The 17,077-nt window shown below is 36.8% G+C and overlaps 1 pseudogene; it reads right to left on the minus strand.

Annotated features, from left to right (window-relative positions):
- Positions 1-971: 971 nt before the first annotated feature.
- LOC111153415 lies at positions 972-16,593 on the minus strand (annotated as a pseudogene).
- Between the last annotated feature and the right edge of the window lie 484 nt (positions 16,594-17,077).

Raw genomic sequence — 17,077 nt, forward strand, 5'->3', positions numbered from 1 at the left:
GTCTACAACTATAATGCTACTAGATGGGAAGGAGACAATGAGGGAAGAGGAGAAAGCACATTCATGTGCAGGAACTGTGGTGTAAGACTCTGGGTTAAAATACAACTTCCCCAGAGAATTGGCTATAATGGAATTTCCAGACAACTTCCTTTGCCTCCGCAAAGGCACCTGAAAAGCCCAATTCCAAACTTTTGGAAACAATATCTATGACATGTTTACTTTTTTTTTTTTTTTTTTAAAAAAGAGAGAGAGAGAGAGTGAAAGATAAAGAGAGAGGGAACATGCTTAAGGAGAGGGGCAAAGGGAGAGGGAAAAAAATGTTAAGCAGGCTCCACACTGCCCAGCATGGAGCCTGACATAAGGCTCCAACTCACAGCCCTGAGATCATGACCTGAGCTGAAATCAAGAGTTGGAGTCTAAACCACTGAGTCACCAAGGTGCCCCCAGTTATGAGATGTTATAAATGCTGATCAAAGTAGTTGAAGGGGGAAGGACGAATGTGTCTTCCATTCAGCTAGTTTATAGCATAGCCTCTTTAGTTGTTGGTGGATCAGCAAGAATCACGGAAGTACTAGAAGTGCTTTGAAGGTCTGGGGGAGAAAAGTACTGAGCATTATTACCTGTCTATATTAATAACAGGACTTCATGGCTAGGAAAATTATCTAGACAGGAAAATGACTCCAGGACACATCGCTCTCTTCATCACTAAATGTGACAGAATTAAAACAAACAAAAAAACAACAACAAAAAACAAAAAAGTAGATATAGTGAAAACAGAAAATTGTAAAGCACATAACACAAGAGAATCAAGATGTTGTTATAGGTTCAACAATATTCCATGAGGGCTAGAAAACCTTTAACTAAGGCCTGAACAAAATATCACTCTCATTTATAAATAAATCACTATTTATCACATGACCACATGTTGAATCCTTCCTTCCTACATACTGAAGAATTCTTACGTTCAGCCTTTAAGCATTCTGCATTTTTTTGTCGATCTTGTTTCAGTCAATTTTGGTGCAGGTAATTGGCAATGGCTGGCACAAAGCATTAATGTGCTTAATGTGGTGTCTGACATTGTGTGATAGTTGTCACTAATTGCTGCATGATACTCATTTTCTTTCTTTCTTTCTTTCTTTTTTAAGATTTTATTTATTTATTTGACAGACAGAGAGATCACAAGTAGGCAGAGAGGCAGGTAGAGGGAGAGAGGAGGAAGCAGGCTCCCTGCCGAGCAGAGAGCCGGATGCGGGGCTGGATCCCAGAACCCTGGGATCATGACCCGAGCTGAAGGCAGAGGCTTAACCCACTGAGCCACCCAGGTGCCCCCTGATACTCATTTTCTGCACGCTCTATGATTTTAATAAACTCCTTGGCAGTTTGGACTTCATTTGAAACAGTTACTGAACGCTGTACCTCTTCATGACTAACCAACTGAACATTGCCATTTTCACACCAGTAAACCTGAATCTTGAGTATTCCAACAACCTGGGCTGTAGGTGGTGTGGTGGTTCTCATCTCCAGTGACCACTCCGGAAGCTTTTACGCTGAAACTAGTGGCTTCTGATATATGCAACAATGGTCTTTTGCCATCTACAGTCTTAGCATAAAGGGTACAAAGGTTGTTGGAATAATGATCTTTCATCCAGACCCTTAACACACCATGACAGAATTCTCTGTACCTTTATCCATGTCCTCTGGCTGGCTGCCTGTCACTTGCTTCTTTCTCTAAGTGATCACAATTAAGGGAAATATTGATTCTTGGATCTAAAAATCTGCTATTACCCCGATCACTGTGTTCTGTACTTAAGACCTGATCTTCACACCCTTCTATCTTTCCAGGTATGAATTGGGCAAATGACTGTACTGCCCCTTCCCTGAGGAGACTGTCATTATTAAGTAGCAGCCAGACATCCTTGAACAAGTCATTAAATTCCCTGGGGGGTGCAAGAGTGATGAATTCAGCAGCTTTGTGTACCTTCGTCTCATGTGACACCGGATTCTCCAAATTGGTGGTATTGGGCTGCTCTCGAATTTCTTACTTTTAGAATTCCTGCTTAGTCCTTGATTAAGAATGTTATCCTTGTTGTATAGTATGTGTCAATAGTTAATTATAGACACATTTAACTAAATATCTAACATTTGCCCCAGAATATGCTCCACTCTGTGGATAGAGAGATGAGTAAAAGATAGTGTCTGGCATGGCAGAATTTACTTAAATTCACATAAACTTTATGGACAACGATGACTTAACAGAAGGCTACTTGAACATTTACTAAATGCTTGAAGGACATAAGGATAAGTGAAAAATGTTAAGTTGAATATTAGTATTTGCAGTGAAGTTTTATTTGTGTAACAGATTTTTGGAAGAAGAGACATATTTCTCAAAAATAATCTCGATTTTATTTGCTCCAATGGCTTTTATAAAACATCAATTATTATATTTGTGTTCAGTTTTCATCATTCTCATTCTCCTTAATTGTAATTTTACTCATTCTCCTGAAATTTCCAGAATATATTTCGGGCCTATATTTGAAACATATTGTGTGTGTGTGTGTGTGTGTGTGTGTGTGTGTGTGTGTGTGTGTGTGTGTGTGTGTCTGTGTGTGTCTGTGAGAGAGAGAGAAAGAGAAAGAAGTTGATTGACTAATTAGTTCCATATATTTGACAACTGTATCCAGAGAGAGGGGAAAAGCCTATTAAGAGCCCCTGAATAACAAAGGCAACATTTTGAGCAAAGCAAGCCCCAGTATGAATTCCTTCAGGGAAAATAAATGTCTTATAAGATACTATTTTCAGACAAAACTGCAATTAAATGGCACAACCATTTGTGCCATAGCATCTCCTATATTGTGAATGGATTTGTCTGTTTCAAGAATTAGAATCAATATGTTATCTTAAAACTTATTTTTAAAAAACTGAATAAATAAGAAATTTTTTGAAAATAGCAAAACTGAATTTTTATATCCAATGTTTTAAATACTTTAATGTTATTTATGTTTAAATATTTTTAAATGCTTTTAATGTTTCTTAATCCAAAAAGTATCCTGTAATTGCCTTAAAAATATTATATAACCATACTTTAAAAAATAATGCGGGGCACCTGGGTGGTTCAGTGGGTTAAGCCTCTGCCATCAGCTCAGGTCATGATCTCAGGGTCCTGGGATCGAGCCTTGCATGGGGCTCTCTGCTCATCAGGTTGCCTGCTTACTCCTCTCTCTCCACCTGCCTCTCTGCCTACTTGTGATCTCTCTCTCACTGTCAAATAAATAAATTTTTAAAAATATGTAAGAAAGAATGAGATGGAATCATAGTGTCTTTTACTATTCTTGAAGAATGATGTTCTTTGCATTGTTGTAATTATGAACCACATACACAAAGACAAAAACTTTTTTTAACAATCCCCATTGGTAATTCACGTTATTTGATTATTAGAAAATTAATATTATAATGAATACATTTCAAGAATACATTTCCAGTCAAAATATCTGAACAGTGTTTAATGAGGGAAGACATTCTGCATTTCACCACTGAGTTCATACACAAAAGACATGTTCTGTCCTCACATGAAAAGGAGAATACTAACAAAATATCTTCTCACATTTTAAATTCACAACTCCTTGGATCTTCTTGTAGTTTTGCTTTCATAGATTGGGATTTTGAATGTTTGGTATGATTGGTGCAGGAAAAGGGCAGAGGGGAGACCTTTAGAACTAATTTTACTTAAAGATGCAAGAAAAGAAATTGAGAGGTCTCTGTTCCACTTCAAATTACAATAAACAAGTGAATGGATGAAGAAATAAATAATAAATACATAATGAGTAAATAAAGAAACAAATAATTTATTTGTTAATCTTGACATTAACAAGCGCCACACTTGGTGGGTGGTAGACAATAGTTTTAGGCTAACCACAGCAGGAAACAGATGGGACACCCAAAGTTGGGATCATTTGGGCAGAATGTATTTACAAAGGACTTTTTACAAAGATTCATGTGTCTGTGTGACAAATAAGTTTTCACTGCTCTGAGGCCCAAGGGAATAATGTAGAGAAAGTCCCACAAGGAAGCCCGCTTTGAGTGGAGCTAGATAAATCAGTCGAGAACAGAGCCTCAAAGAAACAACCTCAAGTGGTGCTGGGTAGACACGCTGTGCTTTCTCCTTGTTATCTTCTGCCAGGGCACTGACTGACAGCCCAACAGAAACAGAGCAAGGGGATAGTCCATACAGGTCAGCATCATGAGCCAGGAAGCTGAGCTCATAAACGTGGGGTGTGGATCTGGAAGAACCAACAACAAATACTTAGTCCAGGATATAAATGTGTATTTTGAATGGACAAATAAGGGATGAATAATAAATGACAAGTTCTCATTTCTTAAGGGTTTGTTACCAAATATTGTGGGGAAACTAGTCCTTTATCTCTCAAGGGAAATAAATGCATTAGATGTTTTATTTGTTTTATTTTCATATAGGAAATCATGATAAATATTTTAGTGGAATTAAAACACTATTAACATTTAAGCATTTTTAGGATTATAAATAAATGTTATATTTATAAATTTAGGGATATATGTATATACACACACATATATATTTGATTTTCTTAAAGTTCTAAGCTAATCTCATATTTGTTTCTATTTCTTTTGACAAACTGGCAAGATCCGGCACCTGTTGTTTTAAGATAATACGAACACTAAAACTGCTCCACAAAACAAGGAAGCTTATCATGGCAGTGCTAATTAGAAATAATATTTTTTTAAATGTCAAACAATGAACAATATGATTTCCGACATTAAAAATCAACGAAGGGGTGCCTGGTGGCTCAGTTGGTTAAGCAACCAAGTCTTGATTTTAGCTCAGGTGATGATCTCAAGGTTGTGAGATGAGCCCCATGGCTGGCTCCCCCCTCTTTGAGGAGATTGCTTCTCTCCCTCCCTCTCTCTGCCCCTCCCCCCACCTATGCACGCGCGTTCTCTCTCTCTCTCTCTCTCAAATAAATAAATCTTTTTTAAAAATCAATAAGTTATGATATAAGGAATTTTAGAAACAAAACAGAGGATCAGGGGAGGGGAAGGAAAAATGAAAAAATATGAAACCAGAGGGAGACAAACCATAAAAGGCTCTTAATCTCAGGAAACAAACTGAGGGTTGATGGAGGGGAGGGAGGTGGGAGGGATGTTGTGGCTGGGTGATGGACATTGGGGAGGGTATGTGCTATAGTGAGCGCTGTGAATCGTGTAAGACCGATGAATCACAGACCTGTATCCCTGAAACAAATAATACATTATATGTTCATAAAAAATCAATAAATTATTTTGCACATGTGTAAAATTTGTAGGAGGGGCACCTGGGTGGCTCATTCGGTTAAGCAGCTGCCTTTGACTCAGGTCATGATCCCAGGGTCCTGGAATAGAGCACTGCATTGGGCTCCCTACTGGGCGAGGAGCCTGCTTCTCCCTCTCCCTCTGTCTGCTGCTTCCCCTACTTATATTCTCTCTGTCAAATAAATAAATAAATAAAATCTTTTAAAAAAAATAAAAATAAAATAAAAATAAATAAAATAAAATTTGTAGCAATTTGTTTTTGCTGAGTCTGTCAATATTGGTCCAACGTGCCAAAGTATAGCACACTTTAATATATAGCTAATTATAATCATAACAAAGCTTAAGGTAAACCAGTCAAGGAAATAAATGCAAACTGTAAATGAATGGAAAATGTAAAAATTAATTATTATTACAAACGATACAAAATTATCAAGTCTATGTAATTACACCATCAAATAAATCATATCTATTTGTGAGAGGTGGATATCATTGGATGAATTTAATGTGCATGATCAAATACCTACAGATGATTTTCTAAGATACAGCATCTAATCTGAAGTGATAGAGTATATAAAATGAAATGATATTATAAAATAGAATTACTAAACTGGTATGTGTCTGGTATATGGTATATAACCATACTTTGGTTTTGAGAAGCATATTCTGGACTACATTTAAATGGCACAAATATTAAATAAAATGAAAAATTGCACTATACTTTTTAACTTTTCTTAGGAGAGGCAGGTATTCTTAAAATATCTACAAGAGATTCTCAAGTCAAAGAGAGAACATTAATTTGAGTTATAGCCTGGGGAGTGCAAGAAAACTTTTCAATAAAGTTTGTTCCATTCAAAGTCAAGGAAGTAGTTTCTTCAGTAGCAATAATAATAATAATGACTGTTCTTCAGATCTTACCTCATGGGTCAATTCTTTCAATTGTAAAAGCAGAAAGGTTTTCTAAGTGTCACTCTAAATTACTCAGAATATTTTGAATTAATTGAGCTCCTGATCCTTTTCAAACTTTGTTTAGCTTCATTCATTTTATCTATTCTAAAGGTAATCCTCCATTATTAAATATTATACAAGTCAATTAAATAACAGATTCAGTAATGTTGGCAAAATATCTAATTTCAGATTTATTAATTTTTAATTAAAGAAGAAAAATACATCATGAAGGAAATCAGAATGGCCAGTATATTTTATACCCCAAAGAACTAAAGAGCATATTTCTTATACTCTGCTGCTTATATCCCACAGTTTGATATCATGAGTATTAAACAATGAACATTTTTTTATCTTTTTTTTAAAGATTTTATTTATTTATTTGACAGAGGTAGAGAGAGCACAAGTAGCTATAGCAGCAAGCAGAGGGACAGGGAGAAGCAGGCTCCCCGCTGAACAGAGCGCCTGAACATGTGGCTCCAACCCAGAAGCCTGGGATCATGACCTGAGCCAAAGGCAGACACTCAACCTACTTAGCCACCCAGGCACCCTGATAATTAACATTTTAAAAAATACATTATTTTAGTATTCTATTTCAATCAAATTTTGCTTATATATTTATTTATTTCTCTTTAAAATAAACTATATCTTGGTCAAATTAAACTATTAAAGTAAACTTCTACATGTAAAAGAAATGAATTATTATGAATGTACAAAATTATATTTTAATAGCATGTTAACAATTTGGTGGAAAATATTATCAAGCATGCAGTTAAAATGGCTTGACTTGATAAAGAAACAAATACAGGAACATTCATACTTATTTGAACATTTTGATTCAATTTTCAGGAGAACTGAAATATTTAATAACAACTGCTTATTACCACACCATGGTCATTAGATTTTTACATATGCTTTCACCTAAGGCCAACTAAGTATGCTGCAAGGTTTTATACCAATAACATTGTACAAATCTCTGCTTTCTGAGCTTAGACACTAAGCCATTTCATATTTTTACTAGTGGCAAGAAAGGCTGCATTAGCAGCACATACTTCTCAACATTTGCTTTTTTCCTATTCTGTTATCATTGTTACACTATTCTCTTTTTTTGCTTCCTCTTGTGATTTTATATTATTCCCTTAAAAAATCCACTGTGGACTCTACAGGTTGCAATTATAAAATGTCTTTGAGATTATGTTTCTAGAGAGTCCTGGGATCCATTTAGTTTAAATGACAGAATTTTCGGTGCCACTGACATATGAGACCACAGTGGTTTTCTTATGAACTCACTCATTTGGTTAAGTTCTGCTGAACTTGCCACTTCTTTCTAAAAGAAATATAGGGGAGGTAGGGAATGAGAAGGAAGAGCAGAATGCTATAACGTTAAAAATAGAATATAGAGCAAGAATATCAATGATTTTCTTCAAGAAATTGTTCCTTATCTGATGGAAGTACTAGCCACAAACACCGGGAACACTCACAAACTCTCCAATAAACAAATGTGCAAGTGTCTAATATGTATATTGTCCTAGAAAGTAGAAAATTATTAAATTTTCTAAAACCCCCATGGCTGCTGCCTTCATGGAGTTTATCACCTAAGGCAAGTGACAGACACTTGTAAATAGTAAGTAGACAAATACGTATAAAACAAGAAGCTGTGATAATTGCTCTAAAGTAAAATTATGGGGTGTTATGAGCGTATACATCAAGGAACCTATCAAGCGAGTTTCAGAAGTAATTTTCCTAGGAGGTGATATTGGCACTAAGTTCTGATAAAACTGATAGAATTGGGTAAATGAAGGCCTACAGGAAGCAGTCTAGGCAGAGGGCCTGGATGTGCAAAGGAGGTAGCTGGAAATTCGGAAGCCCTAGAAGAGTTTCCAGCAGGAAGGTGACATGGTCAGATTTATATTTTGAAATCTCATTGATGAGATGTAGATCGGATTACTGGGGACCAAAAAAAAAGTGACTGTAGGTTGAACAAAAATGGTAGATTATTACAAAAAACTGTAATCACAGTTTGGGAATCTAGATAAAGGCATTATTTCTGGGATTCTAGTGCTTAAAGTAGGCAATCAGTTAAAAATAATACACATTTTCCTCACTAGAGATATGGGATTATATATATAGACCTAATTTAAGAATATTTCCACCCATTTTGAATAGTTTGAATTTAGAGAAAATAGTTTTAAGGAGATTACTTTAGGTAGTAGTGCCTAAAACTTTTGGGAACAGAACTGAAGTGGAGAATTATAACTAAGAACATGACTCAGGCAAAAATAACCCATGATGTGGAGAAATTAAATTTAATACATTAGAAAGTCTAAATCAAAATACAGCATAGGGGAAAACGATTTTAAAATAGTAAAGAAAAACAATCCGTTTTTGAAGAACACTTTTTGTATGGAATATTTCAAACTGTAGGCAAAAAGAAAAAAGAGACTATAATGAACTCCCTGGACCCACCACTCGGCTTTAATAATATTCAAACCACGACCAACATTATTGTCTCTACACAACACATGCTCCTGGGTAAATCTGAGGCAAATGCAAACAGCATATTAATTTATGTGTGAATATTTCAGTGTGTCTCTAAATTACAAGAATCCTCCTTTTCCAACACAGGTAGCATAGAAGCATAACCGCTCAAACACACACACACAAACCAGGAATTCCTTGTTGTAATATTACGTGTCCAGTTGCGTTCATGTTATATCTCTAGTTGAAACATAAACGTTCCTTTTCTTTGTTAGTCTCTCTTAGTTTGAATTGGAACCCTAAATTTCCATATTCTATTCTAGATGTTTTCAGGGACTTTTACTTCAAGTCTAATTATTTTACCAGAGTATGTTTTAGTGTTGGAAATACTTGCTTAACTTCCCAAGGAACTCATAGCGTTCTGTCATTATGTAGTTTCACACCATATTTTTGTTGAGCTCAGGAAATTTTCTGGGATTATACTTATAGTATTTTTCTATTCCATTTATTTGGTTTTCTTTTTCAGAGGGGTCTATTACATTTATTTTATCTTTATTTATTTATTTATTTATTTAAAGATTTTATTTATTTATTTGACAGAGATCACAAGTAGGCAGAGAAGCAGGCAGAGAGAGAGAGAGGGAAGCAGGCTCCCTGCCGAGCAGAGAGCCTGATTCGGGGCTCGATCCCAGGACCCTGGGATCATGACCTGAGCAGAGGCCTTAACCCACTGAGCCACACAGGTGCCCCTATTATTATTTTTGAAGTAGTCTCCACACCCAATGCAGGGCTTGAACTCACAATCCTGAGATCAAGACCTAAGGTCAAGAGTGGTATGCTCTACTGACTAAGCCACCCATGTGTCCCCATTGTAATTCTTAGTGAAGTTCATTAATTTCTGTTTCCATATTTTTCTTTTCTCCAATCACTTCTTTCTGATCTTTTATAATCTTGATTTATGTTGTTGGCTTAATCGCTTCTCGGCCTTTTGGCTAAGATCAAGTGTAGTATGTTGTTGGCTTATACTTCTGTCATGTCCTTTATCTTAATTTATTTCAAAATATTAAACTGTATTTTTCATTTGCTTTGCTAACATAAATTTCCAACACACTTTCTTCATCTGTAGGAGGCTAATCTCCTCTTTCTTCTCCCTCTTCTTCCTCTCCTTCACCTTCTCCTTCTCCTTCTTCTTCCTCTTCCCCTTCTTCTTCTTCCTTCTTCTTTTGTAGCTTTTAGAGGACAAAACCTCAATCTTTTTCACTGGTTTAGTATGAAGCGAGATGAATTTTCATGCACTTCAAAGAGAAAGGAATGGACCAATATCACTTTTCTAGTGTCACTATCCTAAGGCTCCCTTTCTTCTCTTTTCATGCAGATTAAAACAGCAGGATTCAACTACTGGAGGTCTCCGCCCTCTCGTCTGAACTCTTCTAATTCTTTGCTCATTATCCAGTCCAGCTCTTTGGGGATATTCTACTCCTCAGGTTGACTTGGGAGAGCACTGTGGTTTGTTAGTCTCCAAGATTCATACTCACAAACAGCTGCACTATTTGAGCACCAGACCTTCCTTGACGTCACTGCGTTCATTTGGAGTTAGAAACTTCAAATGCCACCAACCTCCACAACCACCAGTTTCACATGCTGTGTTAGGATTGCCCTCTGAGTCTTCTAGTATGTACATGATGATGATTTTCAATGCTCTGCTTCTCAAACTATCACATGATTTTCTTCCATATGATTTTTTGGTAACAGTTGTGTTTTGTAGCTATTGGTGTTTATTCCAAACCACTTATTCATATTTGGGGGTGCATGAGAATGAAAATGGGTCACCTAGTTTTGGCACAGGAGTTGTCCTACTTATTGTCCTACTTGATTCTGCTATTCTACTTGCTAATTTTTTTAATAAGTGAAATTCTAATAGATAAACAATATCTACGACTATCAATGGTGCCTTCCCAGAATAACTTATTAAAAGAGTGTTTTAATTTTAAATTAAGTGCAATGCAATAGCTCATTTAAGTAAGGCTCTGCAGCTAGTCTTCTTTTAGTAAAAAATCGTATACAAGTCCTTTATTCTCAGCCCAAGATGCCTTCAATTTAATGTAATATTCATTATTGAGCAACTGCTATATTGCCAAACTCCTCTTGGGTGGAATAAAAGTTAACATATCAACAATTTTTACTGAAAGAATTGAGAGAAATGAAACACTATGCAACCAATATAAAAATATAAAATATGATTTCTTAACTTAGAAATATGTCAACTCTGTTTTTCTAAGGAAAAACAAAATCTGTACCAAAAACTATAATGAATGATCTCATTTCAACAGCAACAACAAATACACGGATGAAAATAAAGATGACTATTTGCCAAAATAGTAGATAATAATTTCTAAATTATGGGATTAGACTTTTTATACTTTTATTATGTTTTTATAACATTTTGTTATTTTTGTTGACTAGCTTTTTGTTTGTTTGTTTGCAATGAACCAGCATTACATTTAAGGTTAAAATTAGGCTCTATTTTTACAGATTAGGGACATTGGAAAATCAGTGAAAATTCCTTTTGCGTATCTAACAAACTATGTAGGATGAATGTGTGACCAAGATAACATAGAGAGTGTATCCAAAATAAGCAAGTATAAAAAAAATATATGTAAGAATGGATTATTTTCCTACGGATACATTTCAGTCCTATTGTGAGTAAGAAGGAGAAGAGGCGGAAAAGGAGGGGGAAAGAAGACAACATAAGTCACTTGTTCAAGCTCAAGTTCTATAATCTCTCTCTCTCTCTCTCTCTCATTCCCTCCTGCTCTGTTTCTGGTCAGCCACCTACCTAATGCAGGATCTATCTCAAAGTCCTCTGATGAACATAAAAGAGTCGCAGTATTCATGCAGCATAACACACATTTCTTAATGACTCCATGAAGCTAATCCTACCTGCCCATCTTCACTAGACTATGCTAAGATAGAACAACTATCTAAATCACTGAGTTTTGGGAATTTATCTGTCTGCTACATAATTAAGAATATTATCTTCAAAATCACTTTCAGATACCTGGTTGCATTTTTCTTGTATTTAATTAAAAAAATTCCTATAGTGGCATAAGATGTGAATCAATGATTTGTTTTTCATTGATTGAGCTAATTATCTTACCTTAATTAGACTTGCTTCTAGGTAGCGCATACTTTAAAGAAAATGGAAAGAATATATGTTTGGTTTCCACAACATTTTCATGGATTAAATCATTTTCTCAAAGTTACTTTTCTTACTCTCCCATAGGGTTACAATATAACTGTGAATTTGCACCTTTGAGTCTTTCAGTAAATTCTGCACGAATTCTTCACCTCTAACTTAAAGGGACTAGGGTAAAATACTGAGTTAAAGGTGTTGGAAGATATTTAAATATAGTTCATGCTTCATATAAATTTAGAAGATAGATTTGGCTAACTTGCTTCATGTGGTTATTTTAATTCAGAGACTAAAATGGTGGTTTGAAAAGTTCTTCAGTTGAAGAACTGATAACTAAAATTTATTAAAATTTTTACTAAACATGACTGTCTTATTTTTTTTTTGGAAACAAATGAACATTTCAGCCTAAGAAGGAAGGGCAAGTTAATTTTCAAAGTGTTTGCAGTGTCCTAAGAAAATATCAATTTATATTAAAAACCAAAATAAATATTGTATTTTCTCTGCTAGCATAACAAGAATCATTCCAAGTAATTACTTTTACAATAAATTTATTTTGATATTTCAGTTTTTGAATTTTTGGTTTCTCTCCCTTTCTTATTTAATGAATAACACACTTTGAACTTAAAAAAAATCCTCATGTGATGGATAATATTGGACTTGTGAGAAGCATCAAATAATTTGAGTTCCTTTTGCTCTAAAATTGTATTTGCTTAAAAATATTAAAATACATTTATACCAGTTTCAGAATTTTGTTAATATCAAAACGATTTTCCTTCACAGGGCAGCACTGGTAGAAATACAATGACCATATTAATAGGTCAAGAAAAACATTTATAAAGCGCATCTGCTATGACCACAGTACTATTAGCCCAGTATCTGAGTAACAGACCGCTGGGAAAGAGAGGAGAACCAGGCAATTGTGTTTGTATCTTGAGGTCATCATCCAATTTGTTTCTATATAAATTCAATTTAGAGCAAATTGTTAACTTGAAAATATATGCACCTACCATTCCATGTAGAAAACTGTCAATTTCTATAGCTAGTTTTTCTTTTTCTTCTCACCAGTTGTGATGATTAATTTTATATTTCAACTTGACTGGGCTCTGAGGTGTCCAGATATTTCATCAAACGTTTCTCTAGGTATATCTGTGAGCATGTTTTTGGATGGAATTAACATTTAAATGGGTAGAGTGGGTAAAGTAGATTAGCTTGCTCAATATGTGTGACTTTCATCCAGTCAGTTGAAACTTGAATAGAAAAAAATGGCTGACCTTCCCCCAAATAGAGGGGAACTCTTTCTGCCTGGTTGATCAGCTCTGGCACTGCTTTTTTTTTTTTTTTTTTTCTTTTTAAGACTTTTTTAAAGAAGTTTTAGTTTCAGAGCAGAATTGACAAGAAAATCTATTTCTACATTTCTATTCATTCACATACATAGTTTCCCATATTATTAATATCTCCAACCAGATGGTACGTTTGATACAACTGATGAACCTACATTGATACATAATAATAACCAAAGATTATAGTTTACATTACAGTTGACTCTTGGTGCTGTACATTCAGTGGGTTTGGACAAACACATAATGATGTGTATCCATACTTAAAGCATTATACAGAGTATTCTTACTGTCCTGAAGATCTTACAGGTTCTACCTAATTGTTTTGACTTGCCTCCTTACAACCTTTGGCCACCACTGACCTATTTACTGCTTCCATAGTTTTGCCTTATTCATAATATCATATAGTTGGTACCATGCAGAATAACACATTTTTGTTTGACTTCTTTTTTGTTTTATTTTATTTATTTACTTGACAGAGAGAGAGACAGTGAGAGAGGGGACACAAGCAGGGGAAGCAGGAGAGGGAGAAGCAGGCTTCCTGCTGAGGAGGGTGCCCAATGGAGAGCTGGATCCCAGGACGCTGGGATCAAGACCTGAGCCAAAGGCAGATGCTTAATGACTGAGCCACCCAGGTGTCCCTGGTTTGATTTCTTTCACTTAGTAATAATGCATTTAAGGTTCTTCCATTTCTTTTCATGGGTTGGTAGTTCTACTTCAGTATTCCTTAGGAATTATGGGTCTTTTGACTCTTCAAGTAAACTTTAGAAATCAGTTTGTTGATACCCACAAAATAGCTTGCTAGGACTGGCAGTAAGGGTGCATTTAAATTGTGGATTAATTTGAGAAGAACTGGTATCTTGACAATACTGAGTATTCCTATCTATGAACATGGAACACCTCTTTATTTATTTAGTTCTTTGTTTTGTTCATCAGAGTTTTGTAGTTTTCCTCACATAAACTTGAATATATTTTCCTAGATTTATACCTAAACATTTGATTTTGGGGGGACACCGATATAAATGATACTGTGTTTTTTGTTTTTTCTTTTAATTTCCAATCCACTTGGTCATTGTATATAGGGAAACAATTGACTTTTAAATATTAAGCTTGTATCCTGCTTCTTATTATAATTTCATGTTAGTTCTAGGATATTTTATGGTCAGTTCTTTTGGATTTTCTATGTGGATGATCATGTCATCTAGGAACAAAGATGGATTCATTTCTTCCTCCCTAGTCTATATGCTTTTATTTCCCTTTCTTGTCTTATTGCATTATCTCAAGATTGCAGTACAATCTTAAAAAGGAGTGATTAGAGGGAGCATACCTGTTTCTCATCAAGCACAATATTACCTGCAGGGCTTCTATAGTTATTCCTTATCAAGGGGAGGTAGTTCCCTTTTATTTCTAGTTTATTAAGAGTTTTCATCACAAATGGGTCCTAGATTTTCTCAAATACTTTTTTTTTAGCATCTATTTTAAGACCACGTGATTTTTCTTTTTTAGCCTGTTGTTGTGATGGATAATATTAATCAGTTTTCAAATGTTGAACCAGCCTGGGATAAATTCTACTGAGTAATGGTGGAGAATTCTTTTTATACATTGCCATATATGAATCATTAATATTTTGCTGAGAATTTCTTTCTTCTCTAGGTAAAGTGTTTTTTTCCCTCTGGCTTTCTTCAGAATTTTTTTTTTTTTTACCTTTGATTTTCTATAGTTTGAATATAATATGACTAAAAGTAATTTGGGGGTATTTATTTTAGTTGGTATTCTCTGAGTTTCCTGAATCTATGGTTTGGCATCTGACATTAATCTGGGGAAATTTTTATTCTTTATTGTTTCAAATATCCCTCTGTTCTTTTCGCTCTTTCTTTTTCTTCTGGTTGGAAAGCAACATTGTTTGTATGCTACACCTTCTGTAGTCCTCCCACAGTGCTTGCATATTCTAGTTTTGTTTGTTTGTTTGTTTGTTTTGTTTTCAGTGTTTGTTCTCTTTGCTTTTTGGTTTTTGAGGAGACTATTCTGTTCTCTTGCTCAGGAATTCTTTCCTCAGCCATATACAATCTGCAAATAAGCCTACCAGGCGCATTCTTCACTTATGTTACAGTGTTTTTAATCTCTAGCATTTCTTCTCAGTTATTTCTTTGGATCTCCATGTCTCTGCAGACATTCAACCATCTGTTGTTGCATGTTCTCTACTTTATCCATTAGAGCCTTTAGGATATTAATCATAGTGGTTTTAAATTTTTGGTCTGATAATTCCAACATCCCTAATTTATAGTTCTCACTTTTGCTCTGAGTCCTCAATTTATTTTTAGTTTCAGTTTTTGCCTTTTGGTACTCCCTGTTATTTATATTCTTGATTGCAGGGCATGATGTACCTGGTAAAATGTTCTCCTCATGAATAGGCCTTTAGTAATAGGATGCTGAAGTGTTGTTAGGGTCCGTGATCAAAGGAACGAGACTGATACAAAGCAAAAATCAAACAAAGCTTTATTTCACACCAAGCATCAAAAATCAAACTGACTGGTAGGGGCCATTTCTTACGAAGAGACGACGACGATGACCCCGACAAGGTCACTCCCAAGAAGGCCGCTCCAGATGAGGCTGCTCTGGATGAGACTGCTCTGCAGATGAGGCCACTCCTGACGAGGCTGCTCCCCCGTCGGAGCCGCTCCCAAGAAGAGGCCACTCTGGACGAGGCTGCTCCCAGGTGAGGCCGCTGCTGGTGAGGTCGCTCCCCAGACAGGGCCGCTCCCCAGACAGGGGCTGCTCTGGCGAGGCCGCTCCCTGGACAAGGCTGCTCCCAAAAAGAGGCCACTCTGGAGGAAGCCGCTCCCAACGACGAAGAGGCGATGACGACAGTGACGATGACAAGGAGGACAACAACCCCAATGACACAGACTCTGCTCCCCATGACGCCACTCTGACAAGGCTGCTCCCCAGAGGAGGCCACCGCTCCGGACAAGGCCGCTCTGGATGAGGCCGCTCGATGATGAGGCCGCTCCCCAGAATGACACCGCTCTGGCGGAGCTGCAGCACGGGGCGGCGAGGCCCCTCATGGCTTGGGGCTGCAAGGCTGTTCGCAGTGGGGCCGCGAGGCCATTCGTGGCGGGGCCGCTCCTCTGTGGTGGCAAGGCTGCTGGCGTCGAGGTTGTAGGCGTTCCCCGTGGCGCCACTGCCGAGGGCCGTGGTTCCAGGTGGCGGGGCCGCTGGTGGCTTGGGGCCGCTGGCGTCAGGGCCGCTGGCGGCTCTTACAGCTCTGACAAGAGCTCTTACAGCTCCTACAGCTCTAACAGCTCTCCTCCTCTCTCCCATGACTCTCCTTCTGCTCCCGCTGACTCGTCTTCTGCTCCCGCCCACTCTCCTTCTTCTTCCTTCTTCTGCCTTCTTCTTCCTCCGACAGCTCTCCTTCTTCTGCTCCTGACAGCCTCGCAGACCAACCTTTATGGGGGTGGTTGAGCCCCGCCCACACACAGGTGACCAATTGAATTTCAATTCACCCTAGTGGATATTCACGCACCCCACTGATTGGATGTCTTCATCCGGCCTGCCCCGCTTCTACATCCGGGATTTACAAGTAAGTTCCTCTGAGAGGGGCAGGCCCTTACAGTGTGAGCAATGTTTTCTATAGTCATATGATTCAGTCTCTGTTTTTCAGTTAAAATTTGCCTCCGTAGTACAGACTTCACAAATATTTCTTAGTTTTGTTTGTTTGTTTTCTTTTGCTCTCCCCTTAGGTGGAATAGGATGAATAGAGCCAGCAAAAATTGGGTATTTTCTTTCCCAGATCAGTTTTTCC

Source organism: Enhydra lutris, unplaced genomic scaffold, assembly GCF_002288905.1.
Source record: "Enhydra lutris kenyoni isolate GAN:26980312 unplaced genomic scaffold, ASM228890v2 scaffoldscaffold32, whole genome shotgun sequence".
Taxonomy (NCBI): Eukaryota; Metazoa; Chordata; class Mammalia; order Carnivora; family Mustelidae; genus Enhydra; species Enhydra lutris.